The sequence below is a fragment of the Camelina sativa genome, chromosome 14, assembly GCF_030686135.1.
Source record: "Camelina sativa cultivar CO46 ecotype springtype chromosome 14, ASM3068613v1".
NCBI lineage: Eukaryota > Viridiplantae > Streptophyta > Magnoliopsida > Brassicales > Brassicaceae > Camelina > Camelina sativa.
The window spans coordinates 12,919,528-12,937,473 of NC_141893.1; positions in this window are offsets into that span (position 1 = coordinate 12,919,528).

Below are 17,946 nucleotides of genomic sequence, written 5' to 3' on the forward strand. Positions count from 1 at the left end.
TTCTTCTCTCTTGATTACTCTCTCTCTCTCTAATCTCCCTCTGATCAAGATCTAACTGACTTCTGATCCAGCTTAAGAGAAGATAAGAACTTCGAGTAAAAGATAAAAGACAATTCTACCCACGGCCGTTCGTAACAACTACCAACCGTACCAGTCACACGTGACGCTCACACGTGCAAACTTGAGCTTGAGCCAAACCCTCTCATACACCGAGAGTATTTACCACACTTAAGCATTCATGTAGTTGAATCTGAGTCATAACACTTCAATTCTCCATCTTGAATCTGATTCTTCTACTTAGCTTCAACCTTGTCTAGTCTTGGATTACCTTCCTCCGGAACTTGAATTTAACCACTCAATCCCTCAAAGTGCAAACACCTCAAACCCCGAGCTTCACCACTCAGTCTTAGAACTCAACCGCTCCACCCTGAGTTCAACCACTCAGTAAAAAAACTTGATACTTACAAACTTGTAACCCGGAGCATCTCCAGTGCTCCATCCAATTTATCCACCAGAAGTACCTTAGTAAAGATATCAGCTGGATTGCATTCACTAGCAATTTTAACCACCTTTACCTTACCTTCAGCAATGATATCTCTGATAAAATGCAACCAAATATCGATATGCTTGGTCCTCTCATGATGAACCGAGTTCTTTGCCAATGAGATTGCACTTTGAGAATCAGAGTGTACCTCTACAAAACTTTGAGAGAAGCCAAGTTCAGCTGCTAACCCTTTAAGCCAAAGGGCCTCTTTCACCGCTTCTGTTAAGGCCATATACTCAGCCTCTGTTGACGAGAGAGACACCACTTTCTGCAGTCTTGACTTCCAACTGATGGTGTTCCCTCCTACCGTGAAAACATAACCAGTGGTAGATCTCCTGGTACCACTATCACCAGCATGATCCGAGTCACAGTACCCTCGCTGCACGAAATCATCTTGTATTTTGTAACATAAGCTTCTTTTCTCTGATCCTCTTATGTACCTCAAGACCCACTTAGCCGCCTCCCAATGACTCTTAAGAGGTTTACCCATGTACCTGCTTATAACTCCAACATGATATGCCAGGTCCGGCAGAGTGCCTATCATCCCATACATAATACTACCAACAATGTTAGCATATGGAATCACCTTCATCTTACTCGACTGTTCTTCATATTCCTCATCAGTAGGCGCTCTTAGTTTGAAATGAGCTCCCATTGGTGTAGCTACTGATTTAGCTTGATCCATATGAAAAGTCTTTAATACCTTTTTCACATAACCTTCCTGAGACAAAACCAAAGTCCCTACAACTCGATCCCTTATGATCTCCATACCCAAAACTTCTTCGCATCCCCTAAGTCTTTCATCTCAAATTCCTGACTTAGCAACTTCTTTAACTCTTGAACATGAGACTTGCTTACTGATGCAATCAACATGTCATCTATGTATAATAACAAATATACGTATAAACCATTCTCTAGTTTTCTCCAATAAACACAGCTATCATAGGCACTCTTGCTATAGCCTATTCCCCTCATGAATTCATCAAATCTCAGATTCCACTGCCTAGGAGACTGTTTAATACCATACAAAGATCTTCTGAGAAAACATACCCAATTAGGATGCTTTTTGTCCTCAAAACCCTCCGGTTGAGCCATCACTATATCTTCATCCAAGAAACCATGCAGGAATGTCGTCTTTACATCCATTTGTTGAAGCTCCATATTGAATTGTACCACCATTGATAGCAAACACTGGATTGATACATGCTTAACCACCGGTGCAAAGATTTTAGAGTAATCTACTCCCTCCTTCGGGGTATAACCCTTTGCGACCAAACAAGCTTTAAACCTCGGAGCTTCAACACCAGGGATACCAGGCTTTCGAGTGTAAACCCATCGACAACCAACCACTTTAGCATTCTCCGGTTTCTCTCCAAGATCCCAAGTGTGATTTTTCTTCATTGAAACCATTTCTTCTTTCATGGCTTCATTCCATTTTTCCCAGTCAGGATCTAACAAAGCTTTCTTATAAGATCCTGGTTCTTACTTTCCTCCATCTTCAGTATAATAGGCAAATCCCACCATATTAGACTCTTTATACCTTCTATTAGCTTTAATGGCTCTTTTCCCTCGATCCCTGACTAACTGATAATCACTTAGATCTTCTTCCTTAAATTCTATAGTCTCCTCTTCTTCCAATATCTCACTTTGATCCTGTGATGATTCACCACAGACTAGAACCTTTTCTGCAGAAACATCAGTATTCGATGTAACTCCACCTTGATCAAACGAACTTGAAACTAACTCTTGATTCTGAAAGTCCAAGCCAAGAACGTCGAACTGTGAACCATCTTTTGCATCCTTGTACATAATTTCTTCTCTGAAAATAACATTTCGACTTATGACACACCTCCCTTCTTCTGGAACCCACACCTTATATCCTTTAACATCTTCAGGATAACTGGTGAAATATCCCTTCTTCGCTCTAGGATTCAGCTTGCCTTGATCAGCATGAACATAGACTAAACAACCAAATTTCCTGAGAGAACTCAAATCTGGCAATCTTGATGTCCACCTCTCTTCTGGAAGATCACACTCAATCGCTGTAGAAGGTGATCTATTAATCAAATATACTGCAGTAGAGGCTGCTTCTGCCCATAATTTCTTCTCCATGCCACTCTCACTAAGCATACTCCTCACCTTGTCCATTATGGTACGATTCATTCTTTCTGCGATTCCATTTTGTTGAGGAGTATAAGCACAAGTACTGTGTCTTACAATACCCTCATCTTTACAAAATTTATCAAATTACTGATTACAGTACTCTAAACCATTATCGGTCCTCAGCTTCTAAACCTTCCTCTCAGATTGAGTCTCCACCATCTTCTTCCAATCCACAAATTTCTCAAAAGCTTCATCTTTCCTCTTAAGAAAATAAACCCACGTCTTCCTCGAGAAGTCATCAATAAACGAGATAAAATATTAACAATTCCCTAACGATACCGGATTGTGTGGAGACCCCCATAAGTCTGAATGAACATACCCCAATTTCTCTTTCGTAACATGCTGAGCTGGTGAGAAACTTACTCTGTGGTTCTTCCCAAAAATACAGTTTTCTTAAAACTTTAACTCTCTGATGACGTCTCTTTTCAAACATCCTTTCTTCACAAGAACCTCAAGCCCTCTTTGACTCATATGACCGAGACGACTGTGCCACAAGTCAGTCTCTTCCTTTGATAATTCTGAAGCATACGACTCAGCAATATCTGTTTCTCCTTGCAGAATATAAAGTGTATCCCTCTTTTGCCCTTTTAGAATGGTCGAACACCCTTTGATAACCTTCAGAATACCATCTTTAGACTTAAACCAGCATCCCTTATCCTCCAGTGTTCCCAAGGATATCAGATTCCTGGACGTAGATGGCATATATCTCACATCTGTTAAAACCTCAAAAGCACCATCTGAATCCTTGATCTTCACACTATCAATTCCTTTAACATGTGACAAAGAATCATTTCCCATCTTCAAATATCCAGAATGCACCTCCTTAAAATCATAAAACCAATCTCTCCTTGGGGACATATGAAATGAGAAACTTGTGTCCAAAACCAACTCATCAGCTTTACCACCAGATGTCACCATGCTTTAGACCGAGATCTTCCCTTACCTTTATTACTCTGACCATTATATTTCTCCTCAGATCTTCCTCTTGCAAAATGACCTTCTGAGACTGACTTGTTGTTCTGAGCTACCTCCCTCTCTTTATCTCTAGCAGCTACCATGACATCATCCAGTCTCAACTTCTCTCTACCAGTACTATACTTCAATGTCTCAACCAGACTATCGAATCTAGCAGGTAAAGAACTCAGCAAAATTATAGCTTGTACCTCATCAGAAAATTTGATCTGCAAACGATTAAGATCCGCTACAATCTTCAAGAAGTCGTCAATGTTATCATCGATCCTCTTGTTTTCGTGCATCTTAAACGTGTAGAAGTTCAACTGTGAATACACGCGATGCGGAAGAGAAGTTGGCATGAACATCTTATCCAACGTTGACCACGCTTCTGCTGCGGTTTCACACAGCTCGATGTTCCTCAGCATCTTATCTGCAACATTCAAGAAGATTATATTCTTTGCTTTATCACACCGCTCTAATCTAGCTGCCTCATCTGCTTCACGTTTCTTTTTCTTTTCAGGATCTTGAGCCTCTTCCTCCGTGAGAGGCAGAGATGGAACCTTCTCAATTAACACATCTTTCAACCCGATCACACTATGATGAGCTCGAATCCTCGTCTTCCACAGAGAGAAATCCCCTGAACCATCAAACACCGCGATCGGAACCCCAGACATCTCCGATTCAATCAAACTTCGCCAAAACCGTAGCTTTGATACCAATTGTTGTAAAACCTGATCAAACTGACCAATAACAAACTCAAATCGAATGCGGAATGAAAAGATTAAACTGATAAACTCGAGAATCAAAGAAGAAAAGAGACAACACGAGATTTAATGAGTTCACGCTTCCAAGGTGGAAACGCTACGTCTCGTCGGAGGAAACCTCTCCGGTAATCCACTAGAACAACGGTCAATACAGTTTACAAAGCTCTATCTTATCTTTCTTCTCTCTTGATTACTCTCTCTCTCTCTAATCTCCCTCTGATCAAGATCTAACTGACTTCTGATCCAGCTTAAGAGAAGATAAGAACTTCGAGTAAAAGATAAAAGACAATTCTACCCACGGCCGTTCGTAACAACTACCAACCGTACCAGTCACACGTGATGCTCACACGTGCAAACTTGAGCTTGAGCCAAACCCTCTCATACACCGAGAGTATTTACCACACTTAAGCATTCCTGTAGTTGAATCTGAGTCATAACACTTCAAGGAAGGATTAGGAGAGCATCCAACGACCACCTGGAACATCTGAGTGCAGCAAATGGACAAGTAAATGGTTTAAATTATGAATGCTAAAGTATTCTTTTCCCCACCCTTATGGTTGACCAGTTAAGTCTTAGGAAAATGGACTTGTACACCCAAGCCCAAGTATAATTCATATTTCCAGTCGCCCATATTTTTGTTAAGTTTCCACTCGAGTCTTTTCGTCATCGTTCGTCTTCACACTTTCATGTAAAAAAACGTTACATGGATTATTTGTCTTATCATTTTTTGTTTATTTGGATTCTTGATCAATTAGTGACTTCATATAGATTTAAAAAAAAAAGTCAATAGAACTCACATGCTACTAGTCTCGAAACCGGAGTTCACGGGTGTTGGATATGAGCTTTGCCCCCAACATTTCAGGAAGCCCAAACAGAAGATTGACCCAGGAAGTGAAGGGCCTGAAGTCATGAACCTGGCTCATCTGGCCGTAGGGGCAAAATCGTCATTTTATAGAAGAGACAGAGGGGACCCTAGGTCAATGGCCCACTATAAATACTAGATGTCATTGTCATAGCTGGGGATCCGAAATCTTGGCAATCAGAGAGAAAAGAACATTTATTTTCGTATTAATTGCGATTAAATCTTTCATTGTATTTCCCGAACACTCTCACCTTCGATTATACGTTAATAAAAGGACCAGTTCTGATTTATCCCTAAGAATGTTCGTGTTATTTACATTATCGATTTCATGCATCAACAATTTGGCGCCCACCGTGGGGCTAGACAGATTCCTTTCATTTGACGAATAGAGTTTGAAGACAAAGGCGTTTTCGGAAAACCAAAAGCATGTCTCATACCGATCTTTCCAGCAACGAAGGCGTCGACTCCTCCGCACCACGCTCTCCCGCAGCTCGCGTCGTGTCCCCTAGGCCAACCATATGGGACCTCACCCGCTAGAGGACGCTCCAACTCCAAGGCGTCAATCCAACTCACCCGCTCCGATCAATCGCGAAACCAACGGCACTATCCCTCCTGTTCGTGCAGCCGCTGGCGTTAATCCAACCGACCGCGAAGCCGTAGGCGCTATGCGCGTCGCTCCGACCAATGGCCTAGCCAATGGCGCTATCACTCCTGATCGTGCAGCTGCTGGCGACACTCCGATTAACCGCAAAGCTATAGGCACTACGCCTATCACTCAACCTCATCACACATCTGCACGAGTTATTGTCAACCAAGACGCACTCGATGCAGCCGTAAGAAGAACCCTGGACCGGATGAGCGGTCAAGCAGCGCAAATGGCATCTCAAGGATGAGCACAATGCCGCTACCATTCCGTGCCAATGTCGCTACCATTCCGCGTGCAGAGAACCACGCCAATGGAAGGCCCTGATTCTCGTCGATCGTCGTTAGACCCAATGGCGAGCAGCTGAGAGTGCGTTTCCAAACTGAGCAGATGCTCTCAGATGCACTGTGTGACAAGCGCAGCACCAGAACTGGAGACCGTGCTGGCAGAGGCGCGACGTTCGCCTTTCACCACAAGAGTCTCAGGTGTCGGAGTAAGATGCAACCCCGACACCAACAAAAACAAGCCGATACCGTACGACGGAAAGGGGGACCCCACTGTCTTCCTGAAGTCGATGTCCATCCACATTGGTAGTTTATACTTCTCACCAGAAGAAGAATACGCGGGAAGTTGTCAACTGTTCGTCGATAGCCTAACTGGCGAAGCATTGAACTGGTTTTCAAGGCTTAAGGCCAACTCGATCGATTGTTATGAAGCACTAACAACCACCTTCCTTCAGCATCACCAATGCTTCATGCATGTGCCTGCGTCAAATGCCGACTTATGGAGAATATACCAAAAGCACAATGAGTCGCAGCGGACTTTCATGGCCACGTTTAAAGGAGTCGTATCTCAGCTCGCTATCATTGATGACGCTGCAATAGGTGTACTAAAGAACGCACTTTCTCACGGGACCAGGTTCAAAGAAGACCTAACAATCCTACCTGTCACATCCTTGGGAGAAGTCCTTATGCACGCAAATCGATACATCGAAGTGGAGGAAGACAAGGGAAAAGTAAACCTGAACCAAGCCAATGCGGTAAAGAAAGCGCCCGAAAAAAACCGAGCTCGAAAAATATGGCCGTAGAAGAGTACTATGAGCCATGCCAGCATTGCAATCGGGATTACGCATGAGGCACGTGTCCTTCGCCAGGTGAAGAGGAAGCTGCGGCACGAAATGATCGAGCACGAGAAAAGGAAGCTGCGGCACGAAATGATCGATGGATCAATATGATCATGGGTGGATTATCTACATGCCGCGATTCTGTTTGGTCGATTCAAGCTTACTATCGCGAAGCAGAAACAAAGCGCAGCTGGCCCTCCCATAGCAACACGTTTAAAAGGTCCTCCGATCCTATTACGTTTACTGAAGAGGAAGCACGCAACGTAAGTCCAAACAACGATCCGCTGGTCGTAGAAATGGTGATTGGGGAGAGCTCGATGACAAGAATTCTTATTGACACCAGGAGCTCGGTCAATGTAATATTCAAGGACGTTCTGATCTAAATGGAGATTGATCTTCGCAGCACGACACATGAAACGCAACCTCTAACGGGATTCGATGGAGACACTACAATGATTGTTCGAACCATAACACTTCCAATTTACTCCGGCGGCACGATGCAATGCTTCAACTTCGCAATTGTGGATAAACCCATCGTCTACAACATCATTCTCGGAACACCATGGCTCCATAAGATGCGTCCTGTAGCTTCAACTTACCACCAGTGCGTCAATTTTCCAAACGCATACGGTATCTACACGCTCCACGGAGATTCCGTGATGGCGCGAACTTGCTCCATCATCATGAAAAAGATGCGGAACGCAAGGATTTTCGTAATTGCTGAATCAGCACCACCGCGAGATCCACACACACCACCTCCGAAAGAATATGTAATCCAAGTCAACATCGATTTGTCCGACCCCAAGCGCTGCGTCGGAATAGGCGCCGAGCTACCTTCGGCTTTGAGGGACGAGCTCATTCAATTTTTGTGAAAAAATGCAACTACCTTCGCTTGGATGATAGACCATATGACTGGAATCGACCCTAGCATTACCAGCCACGAGCTCAACGTTGATCCGACTTACAATCCCGTTAAGCAGAAGCGTCGGAAGCTCAGTGCGGAGCGCACAACTTCGGTCAATGACAAGGTACGAAAGCTGCTAGATGCTGGTTCGATTACGGAAGTTCACTATCCGGATTGGCTGAGTAACCCAGTTGTGGTTAAGAAGAAAAACGGTACGTGGAGAGTATGCGTTGACTTCACGGATCTCAACAAAGCCAGTGTGAAAGATAGTTTTCCTCTGTCGCACATTGACCAGCTCGTCGAAGCCATAACTGGAAACAAACTGCTATCTTTCATGGATGCATTCTCTGGATACAACCAGATAATGATGCACAAGGATAATCGTGAGAAGACTGCGTTTATTACTGAACAAGGCACTTTCTGCTACAGAGTAATGCCCTTTGGATTGAAAAACGCGGGAGCGATGTATCAGCGACTGGTGAACCGAATGTTTGCAAGCTAACTTGGTCGAACAATGGAAGTCTACATTGACGACATGATAGTCAACTCAGCTCAAGCCGCAGACCATGTCACACACTTGAAGCAGTGTTTCGAGATACTCAACAAGTACAACATGAAGCTCAACCCTGCTAAGTGCACATTTGGCGTAACTTCCGGTGAATTCCTGGGATTCCTCGTCACAAAACGCGGTATAGAAGCTAATCCAAAGCAGATTTCAGCAATTATCAACCTTCCTTCCCCGAGAAACACCCGCGAGGTGCAACGTCTTACTGGACAAATCACCGCTTTAAATCGCTTCATCTCCCGCTCAACGGAAACAATTGTTTTGAGTGGGACGAAAAATGTGAATCAGCATTCAAGGAATTAAAAGACTATCTCTCATCTCCACCATTACTTGCTAAACCAGAACAAGGAGAAACTTTGTATCTCTACATCGCCATCTCTTGTTCGGCTGTAAGTGGCGTGCTTGTCAGAGAAGATCACGGCGAGCAGCAACCCTATCTTTTATGTGAGCAAGACCCTCGATGGCGCCGAACTCCGATATCCGACTCTTGAGAAGCTCGCATACGCAGTCGTAATTTCAGCTCGAAAGCTCTGCCCCTACTTCCAATCTCACACTGTCGAAATCTTAACAAATCAGCCTCTACGGACAATTCTTCAAAGCCCGAGCCAGTCAGGACGCCTTGCAAAATGGGCAGTCGAGTTGAGTGAATACGATATAGAGTACAAGAACCGCATGTGTGCCAAATCACAAGTTCTCACAGATTTTCTCGTTGAACTCTCTCCCGAACTCGAAGCTGACTCCCCTCAACCCAAAATATGGACACTTCACGTAGACGGCGCTTCGTCAAAGATGGGTTCAAGAGCAGGCGTACGTCTAACTTCGCCTACCAGAGAAGTATTGGAGCAATCATTCCGTCTTGCTTTCTCTGCTTAAAATAACGACGCTGAGTACGAAGCACTAATCGCTGGATTGCGCCTCGCGCACAGGATTGGAGTCAAAAAGATCCAAGCTTATTGTGATTCACAACTAGTTACGCACCAGTTTAATGGAGATTATGCTGCAAGACACGCACGCATGGACGCTTACCTCAAGGTCGTCCGCGACTTATCTCAGAAGTTTGAATCCTTCGAGCTCGTCAAGATTCCACGAAGTAACAATGCTCTGGCGGACGCACTCGTGACGCTCGCTTCTCCTTCTGATCCTGATCTCCGAAGAATAATACATGTGGAAAGCATCGATCAACCAAGTATCGACGTCAACTTATTGCCCCCTACTCCAGCCAAGGTTCCTGAAGTAGCGCCTTCAACAGACACACCAATAAACCTGTTCCACGTCTTAGCAATCGCATGAGTAATCCCAACACCAGCCCCAGCTCAAGTTCCTGATACTTCTGCAGATAACGACTGGCAATCCAAAATTATAGCCTACATCGCTGACAGAATAGGTCCAAAAGATAAGTGGGAAACTCGGCGTTTGTGTGCTAAGTGCACCCAGTGTACGATGTTAGACGGCAACTTATTTCGGCGAGACGCTACTGGCGCTTTTCTCATCTGCATCAACAAGAAGGACATCAACGATATCATGCGCGAAGTCCACGAAGGCGCATGCGACAATCACTCAGGTGGTCTCGCCTTGGGACTTCGAATCCGTCGCAATGGACATTTATGGCCAACTATGGTAGCCGATTGTTCCACATTTGCAGCCAAGTGAGAAAAATGTCAGCGTCATGCTCCATTCATCCATTCTCCGCCCGAACTTCTGCGAACAACGTCACCACCTTACCCCTTCATGCGATGGGAGATGGATATTCTCGGTCCGCTAACACAATCTAACCAGAACAAGTATCTCTTGATCATGACAGACTACTTCACCAAGTGGGTTGAAGCAGAATCGTATATCTCACTAAAATCAAATGAAGTCCAGAATTTTGTCTAGAAAAACATCATATGCTGACATGGGCTTCCGTACGAGATCTTATGTGACAACGACCCACAATTCATTTCCCTGTAATTCGAAGGATTCTGTGCTGGATGGCAAATTCGCCTTAGCTAATCGACTCCAAGATACCCGCAGGGCAACGGACAGGCAGAGGCAACCAACAAGACCATAATTGCCGGAATCAAGAACCGACTCGATGCCAAGAAGGGCCTATGGGCCGACAAACTCGACGGTGTCCTATAGTCTCATTGAACTTCCCCGCGCACGTGTACCATTCGAACACCATACTCTTTCGCCTACGACATGGAGGCACTCGCACTGGCCGAAGTAAGAATCCCCACGCTTCGACGATCGATGCTTGTTCATAATCCTGATTTGAACAGCCAAAAGCTGTGTGACAGACTCCTATTCGTCGAAGAAGACCGCGACCAAGCTCTACTTCGCATCCAGAACTACCAGCAAGCTGCCGTAAAATTTTACAACAAGAAAGTCAAATCTCGCTACTTTGCCGAGGGTGATCTCGTCCTCTGCAAAGTCTACGAGAATACAAGAGAAAAGAACGCTTGAAAACTTGGCGCACATTAGGAGGATCCATACTTAATCTCGAAGATTGTCAAACCCGGCGTCTGCCAGTTACTCGAGATGAATGGCACTCCAGTCCCGAGATCGTGGAATTCCGCCAACCTCAAGCGCTACTATCATTAGTCCGCCAGTCGCAAAAAAACAGATCGATCTACCGAGCATTTCTATGTAATCCGAACTACAAATGGTTTGATCCCTTTCGAGGGTACGTAGGCAGCCTTTTACGAGGTCCAACTATAATTTTAATAAAAATAAAAAGTTTCACAACGAAACACACTTGAGCAATCTATCGACTCTTATTCTGACGCCCTGGCCAGGCGCACAGCTCAAAAACGCGCTCCGCATGAGTGCAGTGGTGAAATAATCCACGTCCTAACTTTGGTAGGACATTTTAAGCCGAACCCAAACTCGCAACGAGCTAGCAGGACTCAAAGTGAGTAAGCCGAGACCCCGACTCGCACACTCGCAATTCCTGTAGCACCCACAAGATAAGCCGGTCAAGCGTACCGCACCTAAAAAGTACGACAAGCTCGTCTTGTCTACTTGAGACGTTTCGGGGAGCAACATATCCATGGTAAGCCAGGAGACGTCCTGCACTGCAAAATATGCTTTGTAAACAACAAAAATGTCGCATCTTTATTGTACGCAATAATCAAACTTTGTGTGATCATTCAAAAGCAACTTCATCATAATGAAGGAAACGAAAATCGGCAATAATCAACCATTGCGCAGAAATCGTCTATAAAATACGAATGACCGAGTCATAAAGCAAAAACAAAAAAGTTTGCAATACCGAAAGGAGAAGCGATGGCACTACAACTCGGTTCACTTTCGCTTGGAGCTCCTTTTCGCTAGCTGCAAGACGCACCATCCTATCTTCGGGAATAGCAATGCCCATCTTGAGCTTTCGTTGGGACTGCTTAAGAAAAGCCGACAGCTCCTTGACGAGAGTCGCATTATCCTTGCTCGACCGCTCAGTTTGAACCAACGCATCCTGAGCAAGCGCGTTCTCCCTCTTAGCAGCACGCACCTTGTCCTCGTAGTCGCCAGTAAGACGGTTCGTCCAGCTCAGCGCCTAAAAGATTAAGGGAGACAACTGGATTATGACTAGGTAACATGCAAACGCAAGGCAAAGCAAATCGAAAAAACAGACTCTAACCTGAAACGGCCGACGAACGCATTCTTTATACGTGGTTGGACAAGCCAAATCGCCAGGAGCAAGAAGCGGGACGAAGTCACCATGAATTTTGCTGGCGAGGTCCGCACAAGCCTGTGAATCGCCAAAGAACACAAGATCTTTCACATCGTAGCGAAACAAAAACGAATGATCGACGCCCACGCGACCATCCTCTGCGTGATAGGGATGCCTAGAGCTTCCTCCAGCATCACTCCGAGGACTCGAGCGCGATGTCCTCTTCCAGGAATGATCGCCACCACCAGCTGCTGGAACACTCCCACGGGACGTCGAAGAAGGCTTCTTCGCTGCACGAGCCGTAGAGACCTCAGAAGAGTTAGTCCTACGACTAGGCTCACCCTCGGGAAAAGGCATCTCGCCATTCTCATACTCCACGATGACAACCTCCACGCTGGCCTCGGCGTTGGGTGCAAAAAACTCGGTTGTGACAACTGGCGCATCGTCGGCGTCGAACAAATCGGCATAACAAGGCATCAGGCAGTCTCCCATTTGTAATCCAGTCCGCGAACCTGTGGAATGAATATAAACATAAGATACGAGAGCACACAAGTCTCGAGACGAAGGCAAGCGGAAATTCTAAACTTATAAGTCTCGAAGTGCAAAAGGACAACCGGCAACCGCAAAGTCCCACTAAAAAGAAAAGCGGAAGCTTTGTCAATGGTTTTAGAATTACACGCAGCTGAAGGTGGAGGATTATCTGCAAAAATAGAACAAATATGGTCAGAAGGCGGAGTAAAGAAAACCAAAGGATACGAACCCAACCCAGCAATGGCCATCGGGATTCAAGTTCCAAGCAAGAGGACAAGTCGTGTTGGGATCCTCAACCGAAATCTCTTTTATTTCTACGAAGGAAAACCGCCTCCGCCAACCGTGAATGTGGCTCTTCTGGCCGCAGGTAATCGTGAGACCCGGAGTACAGCGAGCACAGCATAGCCCCGAGTTGTCATGCATAAATCGCGTAACTAGCTCAAAGAGGTGCACGTTAATCTTTATTTTCATTGAGGCACCGATTATCGTAAGCCCCACAGCGTTACGGATGGTGGAGATCGACAGCAGCGAGAATGCGATCTTCCGACGCGCGCAGTAACTTGTTAGGAATTCTGGAATCAGAAACCACAAGCCGCATGGGTGACCTGCCGAGCAGAGCCACGGATGTTCGTTGATACTCGGCAACGCAAGATGCAGGTTGTGTGGCATTTCATAGAAATGTCATCGCTTAGGGTTCTTCCTTCATCGCGGGGGGTGCGTTCTCCGTCTCCCGTACGACCTTTGCGACGTCTCGGAACCCCATTACTCACAGCTAAGCCAGTGACAAGAGACCTAGGAGCGCACTCCCAACCAGTGCGTTCTTCATATGCAAGCACCTTCCCGCAGCCCTGACCTGACGGGTGTGGAATCAAACTAAGGGCCTGATTATCCGTAGGGAACATTTCCTCTAGTTCTCGAACATCTTCTTCCGTCATATCCGCCAGATCTGTAACGACACCTCTTCCCTCCGTCGGATCCCACCATGAAGGACAGTCAGCTCTAGTTTCGTCGAGACCTCTCTCTAGCTCACGATACTGGTCATCTCCAAACTCCTCTGGAACTTCACCAAAGACATCATCTCCAGAAGCCATGGCGCAAGACCTTGCAAAACCAACTAAGCAACCGGTCAGTATTAGAGCAACAAACCACAACAAAAATGCCATAGTACTCGAGACAGATAGATCACACCCAAATTGTAGCTTCCAACGTACTGCATACCACGCACCATCTTGTGTACTGTCCTATTTGGCAAGCTCCACCATGTCGCGTACTGTTCCAGGTCATCCCGCGCAATACGTACAACACCCACTCTCGATGTCGCGCTCTTAAGACCACAACAACAAGGATGACAATTTCGAAGTACGCTATCGTATGGAACCCATCTTGCCCCCGTACGACGTCCATCTCGCAAACTTTCGATGTCTATCTCGCTAATACGCTTACCTCGCCACCTCGCTAATACGGTCCGTTACGCGCATATCGCGGGAACATCATCCACCTCACCACCTAAGGCAGTGTCTCGCAAACACTCATTTAAGCTCGCCAAACCTCGACCTCGCCTCGGTCACGGCCTCGCGACTATCTCAACATCGCCAAGACCATCGAAGCTACGCGCGGAGACGAAGGTACCACGGCACAGCGTTTGCAGTTGAACCGAGACGCCTCACGGTCTTGGCCACATCTCGACCTCGCCTAGACCTACAAGATCCTCCATCACGCCAACTCGAACCCACAACACGGAGCTCGCCGATCTTGAACCCACAATGTCGATCTCGCTAAACATTGATCTCGCCAACTTTCGAAGTATGGTCTCAACAGCGCATACTCGAGCTAGTCACCATGCCTCCGAAAGCCTCAATCTCGCCAATACGCCAACTCTCGAAGCACAATTTTAACCTCAATCTCACCAATCAGACAAACATCAAACTCGGCACATTGTCACGCGAACACGCCCGTCGAACACATGTGTAAGCTAGCCATCTCACCGAATCATCTCACCAAGCCATCTCGCCGAATCATCGCGCCATCCCATCTCGCCATCTCTTTCGCCAAGCGTATCGCCCCCTTACAACGAGCACGTCACCATCGTTCCGACGCTAAACCATTACGACCCTGGCGGCACAGTGCGGGACCATCTGGCTGCAAGGAGGTGACGAAGAAACAAATAAGCAGATTTGGGGGCAGCGAAGCACGGCGACATGGCAGGTGAGACCAGGACGCCTTACGGTCCCGATCTGGCGGCAGCGCAGCATGACCGAGATGCCTCACGGTCTCGGTCAGCAAAGCACGACGACAAGGGTGCTCGGCGGAGCAAAGCAGGTGGCAGATCTAGCAGCAAAACCGCCAATTCACGGCGCAACACCTAGACCGAGACGCCTCACGGTCCCGGCCAGGTCCGGTAGTGCGTGGCGGATTCGTTTGCCGGGAGGAAGATGGTGCCGGCAAAGCAAGCTCGCTGGTTTAAGCGACGGCAAGACGGTGAGACGACGACGTAGCATGGTCGGCGGCAAGACAGCGAGACAACGGCATGGCATGGTCGGCGGCGAGACTATTGATCATACAAACCAAAAATAAAATAAAAAAAATAGATAAGGAAGGAAGAAGGAGAAGTTTACCTTTTGGAGAAGATGGTAGAAAGTTAGAAGTAAAAGAATAGTCAAGGAGACATATATATATGGGGGACCAGCGCGTTGACCGAGGTAAAAAGGAAAACCCTAGTTTTGAAGCTATTTCTATTTCCTGTGTGTTGGGAAACGTGCAGAACACGCAAAACTCCTGTTTAAAACCCGACAGACCTAGGAAAACGTGTGCAACACACTATTCATCCCGGAACCCTCCGGATGTCTCAAAAAACGTATGCAATGCACTATTCATCATGGAACTCTCCGAATGTCTCGAAAAACATGCACAATGCACTATTCATCCCGGAACCCTCCGGATGTCTCGAAAAATGTGCGCAACGCACTATTCATCCAGGAACCTTCCAGAAGATCCTCAAGCTCTGAAAAATCTTATGTTCCTTCTGCAAGACTAGCCTAGAAACGTGGAATTGTACCCGACGGGCTCAAGCAAGCCATCGCACATCGGACTAGGGGGGACCATTGTTGGATATGGGCTTTGCCCCCAACATTTCAGGAAGCCCAAACAGAAGATTGACTCAGGAAGTGAATGGCCTGATGTCATGGACCTGGCTCATCTGGCCGCAGGGGCAAAATCGTCATTTTGCAGAAAAGACAGAGGAGACCCTAGGCAATGACCCACTATAAATACCAGATATCATTGTCAGAGCTGGGGATCCAAAATCTTGGCAATCAGAGAGAAAAGAACATTTATTTTCGTATTAATTGCGCTTAAATCTTTGATTGTATTTCCCGAAAAGTCTCATCTTCGATTCTACGTTAATAAAAGGACCAGTTCCGATTTATCCCTAAGAATATTCGTGTTATTTACATTGTCGATTTCATACATCAACAACGAGATATGCTTAATTTTTTTTTTCTTGCTGAAAATTAGTTGTTAAGTTTAGATATTAGTAATGTCTTGGGTGTATCATCTTTAACCGGATGGTCATAACGAAGTTCATAGAGTAATATCAATATGCACTGTAAAAATATCAAATCATGCATGGGTCTCCAGCAATGGGCACAAAATGTTTCCATTTTCATGAAACTATTGAGATATATAGGGTTATATATATAGTTTTATGGGGTAGGTTATGTTGTTAAGCCCACAATGATTATATATACATATATATATATACTGATGTAAATCATTGAGATCAATACACAAGTTTATTCTGCTTGTACTTTGACATGGTATCACGGCCTAAACCCTAATTTTTCAGACCTAATACCCAGCGGCGCCTTAAGTTTTTTTTCTCAGATCTGAGACCAGCACCGGCTGCGGTCTCCCTGTCTTCTTCATCTTTTGCTTCGTTTTGGTTTCTTATCAAGTTCTGGAAGTTTTTTTTTGCCTTTCGATTAGGTTTCTTTTTCGTGTTTTGATTGATCTCAAGCCATTTGGTTGTTTTTGGTTGACCATCGATCTCTTTTCTTCAAGGAGCCACTTGCTCTTTGTTTTTTCTTTTGTTCTGATTCAAGCCAATTGGTTGATTCTTCGGGTTTTCTTTTTCTCTTGGTTTTTTTTTTACCTTGTTGGATCTGATATCTTCTTTGGATTCACCTTCTTGATTTCGTTGATCACGAGCCGTTTGCTTGAAGTTTATTTTGTTCAACGTGTTTTGTTAAGAGCCAATTGCTCTTTTCTTTTTCATCACAAACGAGCAGTTTGCTATGTTTGTTATTTGATTTGTCATCATGGCTGATGATTTGGCTATTACTATTGCTAACATCTTGTCAGATTATTATCTTCCTCCTGGAGTTGATCATGGTAACATCATCTCTATTGTCTGCTCTTTGATTCAACAAGAAGAGAAGCATCAAAACATAGCTCGTGCTGGTGAACTTCGTCCCGACGTCATTGGTTTCTCGGCTCAGCTTTCATCCGGATCGATTGGTCTACTCAAAATCGACCGGTTCAGAAAACGGATTGATCGGTCTCAGTGTTGGATCGACCGCTCCCTTTTCTGAGGCTGCCCGCAAACATCGTTTGTATCCTCTGAAGACCAGCTTGCTGACATATTCACCAAGGCTCTTAGCAGTCTACAGTTTCTTTATTTGCTTTCCAAGTTGGCCATTCATAACTTCCATGCTCCAACTTGAGGGGAGTATTGGGATATATATATGGTTATATAGGCTTATGGGCTAGGTTATGTTGTTAAGCTCACAATGATTATATATATACTGATGTAAATCATTGAAATTAACACACCAGTTTATTCGGCTCGTACTTTGACAGAAACATTAGTTCTTGGTCAAGCTCTTCAACAATCGTCTCTCTTCACACTTGATTTTACATATTAATACAAAGAAAAGCTTATTGTTCTCGAATTTCTCTTAGCTCACTTAGCCGAGTTACAGTAAAACCAATAAGAACATGGACACGCACCTTTCCGTCGTGATTGTTCTTTGTGGAATTAGTTGATAGTACTGATATGTACTACTAAATTAGTGATTGATGTTGTGTAGAATGGAGAAGGAGACCAGTTTTAGAAATGTTCGATTGCATAAAAAGTATAACATTGACTTTTTAGATATGTTTTCAATTATAGTAAGGATTTTATATGTATAAATAGTATAAAAAGATGTATGGGTAACGACTTCTTATTTGGTCAAGGAAGGG